Source organism: Pteropus alecto, unplaced genomic scaffold (genome assembly GCF_000325575.1).
Source record: "Pteropus alecto unplaced genomic scaffold, ASM32557v1 scaffold45, whole genome shotgun sequence".
NCBI lineage: Eukaryota > Metazoa > Chordata > Mammalia > Chiroptera > Pteropodidae > Pteropus > Pteropus alecto.
In genome coordinates this window covers 38,193,562-38,201,892 of record NW_006442491.1, presented here as the reverse complement: position 1 = coordinate 38,201,892, position 8,331 = coordinate 38,193,562, and the positions used below count along the sequence as shown (strand labels likewise).

At 55.0% G+C, this 8,331-nt stretch overlaps 1 pseudogene; it reads right to left on the bottom strand.

Moving 5' to 3' along the window:
• Positions 1-1,746: 1,746 nt before the first annotated feature.
• LOC112471275 lies at positions 1,747-1,865 on the bottom strand (annotated as a pseudogene).
• Between the last annotated feature and the right edge of the window lie 6,466 nt (positions 1,866-8,331).

The window sequence follows — 8,331 nt, the reverse complement described above, 5'->3', positions numbered from 1 at the left end:
GGGAGGCTTGCCCAGGGCTGGGGACCCACGTGCAGGCTGGTCCACGCACGTACCTGGCACAAAGGCCCGCAGAGATCACATGACTGGACAGGGCGGCGAGTGGCAGAGCCGGGGCTGGAACGCAGGCTGCCTGACTCCAGACCCGCATCCTTAACCCCTGCTCGGCTTCGCTGTGGGTGAAGAGGCACCCCCTGTGCATCGCTGAGGAAACCGTGGGATCAGTGCTGCTGCGTGTGACCTCGGGTGTGACGCCGAGCACAGCACGACCCCGAGACCGTCCCCCGCAGGATTCTGGTGGACCTCGTTACCTCGCGACACGGTAACAGACGTTCCGAGAGGCCACGTAGTTTGCTCCACGTCCCATGCGATCAGGATCACGCTCTAAATTCGCTTTTTCACGGATAACTCGCGGGGAAGATCCAATCCGCGCCCTGTCAGAACAACCGTGAACTCTAAATTTATGGCGTCCCCATGAGCCAGTGCTGACCACACGACTCTGCAGGTGCAAAACATGTGACGTCAGAGGATGATTCGATGGAGGCATCAGCGAACACAGCACCAATTCTGCTGCCCCGGGCCTTGTGGGTAATGTGCCCCGGGCCTCGGGGGGTTTCCCGGCTCAGTTCCCGTCTCCCTAATCCTTTCAACAAACCATCTCTTCGTATCATCTTCCACGCTCCCCGAAACTCTGAGCGAGAGAAGGCTGGGCCTCCCTGACGAGGCTGGGAAAGACGTGCTCATGGGAACAGGTGGCACCGCCTGTGGTCGCCTCCGATTCCAGGCCCCCAGCTGCTGCCCAGCTGCAGGGCCCCAAATCCCCAAGTTTTCTGAGGATTTTCCCACCATCTGTGTTCAGGGATTCCCATGCCCAGAAGCTTCCTCGTGAGCTAGTGTCCCATTTCAAATGTCACCCCTGCCTGCAGAGGATCTGTTCACAGCCCCTTCCTGTCCCTGAGAACAGTCTAATCCTCTCCTCCCGCAAACCCTCTACCTCCTGTGGCAACTACACCCAGCTGTCTTCCAGCCCTAACTATCCATCAAAAGAGGGGCTTCTGCCCAGCCCCTCGCCCACGCCTGGTTCAAAAAGAGCTTGGAACCTCGCCAATAACATCCTGTTGCCCTTTGCTACCCGAGCTCTAAACTAGGGTCATATTTAAACTGCCTGAGCCAGTAGGAAGTACTTCTGTCATTAAATAACTTCGGGGAAGATTTGACAGCAATTCTAACCTATATTGGTGTTTCCTTATCTCTAACCTATGCCTGTAATTAGGGCTCCTTGATCCCAAGGGAAATCAATTAATAACTAGGAAAGTGTTTTCGCTGGTTTTTGATCCAAGCCGTGAAGGGCCTGGACCCTTAAGATATTGAACGTTCATCTCTGAAACTCCAGACACTCTGACCCTGGGTCTGATCGGGATATGGTTGTGGGGGGTGGTTTCCTGGGTGTCCGTGTCATAATGCGTCATGTGCGTGCGTGCGTGTGCACACATACACACACGCAACGCACACATACACACATGCACACACACACACATACACACATGCACACACGCACACGCACGCACGCACACACATACACACACGCACGCGCACACACACGCACACATGCGCGCACACGGGCTCAGTCTGATAGTCCCATTGCCATTGTTCTGTTTTTGTTTTTGTCTTCAGGTGAGGCAGCCCTTGGTTGGCCTCATGGATCGCAAGGACCTTGTCAGCTCACGATCCCTTATTTTTTATTGTTCACGCCTACAGCCCCTGGTCTTCGTAGGTGGTCTCCCATCCAAGGACTCACCAAGCCAGACCCTGTTTAGCGTCCGAGACCAGATGGGATCGGGCTCATTCAGGGTGGCGTGGCCGTAGACTGCATGGGCCATTGGGGAGGCCGTCTCCTCTACCGGATATTTTAAAAGAATGCGTGTCTTCCCTCCTTCCCTTTGAATTGTCTCTTTCCTCCACTTACAACATCAGGCTGCTCGGGCCACAGAGCTCGGAGAGAAATGACGATGTCCCCGGGTCGTCTCCAGCAAGCAGTGCCAGGAAGACGTGTGCTGGGCAAGAAGACCCTGAATGAGCCTGTCGAGAGTCATTTCGGACTGGCGGGCTGGAAACTGGCGAGAGCCATGGTTTCTCTCGGAAGAAGCACATGAGTCACTTAGTCCAAGACACATACAATGTCTTAATCAAGGCCCTTGGGTTATGAGGCACCTGCCACAAGGCCTTGTGGGGTGTGGGCCCCTCTCCCACCTTCTCTTCTTCTGGAAAGAGCATATGAACTTCCTCTGGGCCACCAGCTGAGTGTGGGTCAGAGCCCAGGCCTGTCCTTGTACCTCGTCCTCCCGCCCCGCGTTGGGCTCGGGGAAGGACACGTGACCTGGGTTGGCCTGAGTCATGACGGAGGCAGACAGGATACAGGATCGTTGAGGACCCTCGGCCCCTGGACCCGGAGCAGCAAATGTGGGTCACGACTGGATTCTCTCTGATAAGTGAGGAGGGTGTTCTTTGCATTTTTACCCCAGTATGTGAGCTTCGGGCACTGGAGGGGTTTAGCTGAGAGAAAAATGTATTAGTGCATAAAATCCAAATATAAAGTAAGCCAGCCCTCACGAGAACTTAAACCAGAGCCGAAACGTCACTGAGCCCTGGCTGCACACTGCCCAGTCTCCCTTCCAGAGTGTGGAGCGTCTTGTTCTTCTGCCTGACTCTCAAGAGCGGGTCTCTTCATCCTCCTATGCACGAGGCAGAAACGGGGGCCCCTCCCTGGAGCTGCTTTGTCCCCTCCAGCTCCCTCACCTCAATAGGGGACCCGCCGCCCACACCTTCCACTTCTAAACTGCTGGAGAACAGTTGTTCGTGTCCCCAGCCGCGGTCCCAGCCGGTCTGCCAGGAGCTCCGGATCCACGTGGCATAAACTTTGCCGCCGAGATCTACGCTGCCTGTGGGAGGTGACGTTGCCCAAGAATGAGTTTACAGGCACCCGCAGAATGTCTGGCAAACATGGATACGGGCCTCGTCTTTCACCTCCACAGTGAGGAAAAGATTCTCATCTTGGCGCAAAGACGCAAGGCCATTCTTGAGATGAGGGCCAGCGCTTCTGAAAGTGGCCACTGTCCGTGACAAGCCAACAAATCGGTCCGCTCTGGAAGAAGCCTGCCAGGGGATCCGCTCGACAGAGGGAGGAGGAGACAAACATCACCTGGTTCCACGGCTGCCACTGTCCCTGCCGAGGTCATCAGTCACCCCCGGGAGCACAGTGGGGCAGGGGAGAGTCTCGACAACCTCCAGCGGCTCCCACTTCCTTCCGTGCCAGTCCCCCCAACTCATAAAACGCTCCCCTCAAACAGCATTCTCCAGTTTACTCCACCCCTCCTCCCCGGCTCCTAACTCAGCTGTATCCGTTCTTACCTCCCGATTAGCTGTGTCACTTTGGGCAAACGACCTCACCTTTGGAGCCTCAAATAGGTTACTTATCTAGAGTTAGGGATAATAACAGCACACGCCTCAGATCTGACAGCACCGACCAGAGATACAGAAGCACCGACCCTTCGATGCAGCCATCTGACTTCTAGGACGCTATCCGGCTGACAGACTCACACGGGCGAGAAGTAACAGTTGTGGCGTTAGTCATCGTAGGATTATTTGTCATAACAAAATATTGAAAACAATCCAACAAAGGTGTGGGTTTATGGTACGATGATAGTAATAATAATAATAATAATAATAAATGTGCTCTTTGTCCCCAGTTCCTGGCACGGAGCTCCTAAAATCTTTGGAATTTGCTTTCTTTTGAAGACTAATGAGATGACTCGTGGGGGGAGGGGGCCTAGATATCTTCAGGATGGGGGCTGATGCCAGAAAGACCAAGCCACGATTAAAGGGTTGGGACCTTCAGCCCCCTTCCCGCCCCGCCCCACCCTCCATGACCTCCCAGAAGGGGAGGGGCTAGAGATTGAGTTTAATCGCCAGTAGCCAATGATTTCGCCAGTTCTGCCTACGTAATGAAACCTCGATTAAAAACCAACAAAGGAACCCTCATGGAGTCTGGGAGTTTCTGGAGTGAGTACGGTGATATGCCGAGAAGGTGGCGGAGAGGGCCTGGCGGCTTTGTGCCGCTTTGTCCCCAACCACCGGTAACCCATCCTCTGCGTCTCTTCTTGAGTTGCATCCTTTATAATAAGTACGAAATCATAAGCACGAAGCTTTCCTGAGTTCTATGAGTCATTCTGGCAAATTATCAAACCCGATGGGGGGCAAAGGCTGTGAGAACCCCCAGATTTGAAGTTCGGCCAGATAGACATGTGGGTCGCCTTGTGCTGGTGTCTGAAGTCGGGGCAGTTCTTGTGAGATGAGCCCGCGACTTGTGAGTTCTGATGCTCGCTTCAGACTGGGTGTCAAAATTGAATTGTTGGACACCCAGCTGGTGTCAGAGAATTGGAGAATTGGTGTCGGAAAATGACACATATTTGTTGTCAAAAAAAAAAAAAAGTACATATCTGGTATAAAAAGTGGTATCAGAAAAAAGATCACAGTGTTGTAAGCTAACTTTTGCAGAAGAAAGTAGAAAGGAGCAAGACTATGTGTTCGCATTTGCCCGTATTGTCGCAAAGGAACGGTAGAAGGGTAGACCAGAAAGCAATAAAAATGATTACCTAGAGCGGCACGGGCAGGGAGGGGGCGAGACTTCCCTACGTATATATATATTTTTAAATAATTTTAATGTTTGAATCATATAAAAGCGTCACCTCCGCCCTCTTTCTGGGGCTGGGGTGTGTCCAACACCAGGACGACCGCAGGGGACATTGCCTGTGAGAGCCACTTTTCCAGTGGAGGAAGAGGTAGGGACCCTCTGGCGTCAATGCCCCTCATGGCGTGAGCCAAACAAGCCCTGGAGAAGGGTCGATGTGCGCGGGGCGGTGCCGGCCCCCGCGCACGGTGTTGGAGGTTGAGCCAATACCACGAGCCAGGTTAACCCTGGTGGTTCTCGCCAACCACGCAGCTAAATGGGAACTGACATAAAGTAGCTTCGTGACGGAACGAAGATGGCAGAGGAGAAAGGGGGGGAGGGAAGGACAAGGGAACGAGGGAGGGAGCGAGGGAGGCGGCAAGTTCATGCTCACGGAGCGCCACCCGACCCATGAGATTCCTCCTCGGCGGCACGAACGCTCCACGCCGCTGCCTCTCCCGTTTATGCCCCCCACCTCTTGTCACCCGCTCGGTCCCACATTGTTCTGCAAAGCTGCAAGGGTGAATGAGACATGCCTGGCACGGGGAGGTTGCCTTCATTCATTCCGATTCCTGACAGTTGCTCGTTCTTATCAGGCCCCTGCTCAGACCTCAACAATTTCGCGATTCCTGCGTGCTCCGTGACTGAAGGGTCCCGGTGGATTCGTCATGGTCTGAATAACAGGTAACTCGATTTGCTTAAGTGTTGAGTTACTTAAGAATTCATATGAAAGAACTGTGGGATTTAGAGAACGCGTATCTTCCGGGGGGATGCGGGGCGGGGAGTGATTATCCTGACAATTTCTATAAATCAAATTCTATTACTTTGAGGCACATTCTAAGTTCAAAGATGCACTTCCATGAGGAACTTTTAGTAAAAATAGGAGCTGGCGACTAGTTCACGGCAAACTTTGAAGACTCGAAGACTGAATCTTATGCGAGCTGAGGATGGAAAAGTGTTTTCTATGTGCATCGTTTCTTTCCACTTGACCTCTCGGTGGAGCGATGAGGTCGGCGGGGTCAGCCTGACCACACCCACTTCACAAATGGGGACACCGAGGCTCAGTGTAAGGCTGGTCCCATCTGGTGGCAAAGCCAGGTCTCCAGACTCGACAGCCCCAGCGCTAAGCCTCGCAGGTGTGCGACCTGGGCAGGTGACCGGGCCTCATGGGCTCAGAAGGGCCCGGACTTTGTTGTACGCTCTGCCGTCGCCATCTCGAAATTCTCGATGCTTCTGACCGAGGAGCCCTGTGTTTGCTTCTGGCACTGTGGCCGGCCTTGCTCACGTGGACTTCCCTCACATTCCTGCGCCCAGATCCCAGGCCTGGGGCCCCCAACACTTCTCAGCTGGCCCCCTGCCCCCCCCCCCACACACACACCTTTCCTCTGGGTCTGCAGCGTCTACAGGGCTGAGGGACCGCGGGCCCCGCTGGTGGCCTCACGAACACGGCCGCTCTGATGCTGCTTCACGTCCGCAGAATGAATTAGGACCCGAGTCTGTGAGTTCATCAGAGTCAACAATAGTCTCTAAAACAAGCTTAATTAAAACAAGAGGCTCTGGGCTCGGTGTGGTGAAACCCACTCAGAATGCTGCGCTTCCCTCTGCTCTTTACTGGGGCTTTGGTCTAGTGCCCTGAGTCTGATGGTCTCCAGTTCTGGACTCGAAAGGAGGGAGGAAGGGAGGAAGGGAGGAGGGAGGGAACAAAAGGAAGAAAGCTCACCTCCTTCTGACTCTCCCAACGCCCAGAGATTCTTCGAAATCTTAAAGGCTTAGGAACGTTGCCCCCGGTAGAGAGCAAACAAAACGCGTTCACTTCTGGCCACTAATTCTCAGGAACTGTGAGCAGCAAAGGCGGGGGCGGTCAACGGCTGGTTGCTGGCCGAGACCGTCCCCTCCCTGCGCCTCCACGGCCTGCGGGGCCAGAACAGGACACGCACGTGGCTGCGAAGGTGGACGGGATGGTGCCAGGGGAAGGAGCCATCTCTCTCCCCGAATCCAGCTCTTCCCGACCGCCTCGATGCTGTCCCCCACCCTGGGGTGCTCCCCGAATCTCTCTCCTTCCTTAATACGCAAGCAGCCCCTCCCTCGTCTTGCTCCAGAATCGACTTTAGATGGACTCTCCTCCCACGCCAAACTCCCTTTGTCCTCCCTGGAGGTCCACGGAAAAAGTGGGTGCGTAACCAGGCATACGACGCCAGCAAGAAAAACCCACGAATCAGAGCCGACTTTGAGATTTTTTTATTAAGCGTTTGACAGTATTTTCTGGGCGTGAGCACGATTAATGGATTTCTTGCCACCGAGCCAACCACATACCGCCTTTTAAAAATGCAATTCAAACTCCGAGGAATATGAGCTCGGATTCGGAGCACAATTTAAAACGTCTCTACACACAGCGGCTCTGCTGTTTCCAGAGCCATGTAAAGGGGTTGGAGGAGAATAGTCTCGTAATAAATTATCGCTTCCCCAGACCGTACACGATCCTGCCCCAGCAAACCCGTCCCGTCCATTTCCTTGGGGTGGACGTTCATTTTGATCCCTGTAATAACTTACGAAATACTCGCTGAGAATTTAACATTTGGTCAAGGCCAGCGCTCTGTCATTCACCGCCTGAAATCTCTCCACACCGTGACCTCGGCAGGCACTCGCATGCCAGTTCTCGTCCCTCCGCAGTGAGGTGGGGGCGGGTGGCCTCTCCCTAGGATGACCCCACAGCCGCATCACATGACACTCACAGTAACCTCAGCATGGCAGTGAGGATGCAGCTGAGCGAGATGGTGAGCTGTCAGGCGTGACAATCCCCAGGTGTCGCCGATTACACAGATAAACAGGAATTTACAGAACGTCCAAACAGTTGGCTTATTTTGAAGCCATTCCCCAAAGATCCACGTTTATTCTGGAAAGCAAATACGGGATTCGCCCCGACCACCTTGAGCTGGGGCCGCCTTTCCAGCGGCTTCCTGTGAACGGGGCCCGGGGACAAGGCCAAGGGCGCAGGGCCTGGCCGTCTGCAGGGGGCACAGAGACGCAGCCAGCCGAACGGGAGCGGGCGCTCTGCCCCTCGTCCCGGGGTTCGAAAGCCACGCTACCAGTTAACATTCTTCCGTTTTCCCTTCTTCTTTTTCTTTGGAGATACACCCTTCTGGTGGGTACCAAGCACAGCTGGAAATTTCTGTCTAAACCCTGTAAGCGTCGAACCCATCGGCTCCCCCGCAGCTGGGATCCACGTCGAGGGTGGACGCCGCCTCGCCCACCCGAGCTGGCCACTTGCCCACCCCACGGTCGGACCCGAGGGCCGGCGTGCTCCCGCACACTGCGGCCGTTACAAGACGGACACGTGTTTGCGTGTGCAAGGAGTGAGCCTGCAGTCCGCTCGTCCTCCGACAGTGGCTCTGCACCGCGCCCTACCTCTCCCAAGCCGGCTTCCCGCGTGACACCGAGCCTCGGGCGTCAGACCCCAGAGCACGTCTGCCATCGCCTGCTCCATCGGGGAAACTGGGGCTGACCGGATGGGGCATTCTCGGGGTGGGGGTGCATCGTGAGGTGAGGACCCTTTGGGTAGACGTCCTCCCCCAGGCAGAGCTCCTCCTCTGTCCTCAGAGACGTGGGAA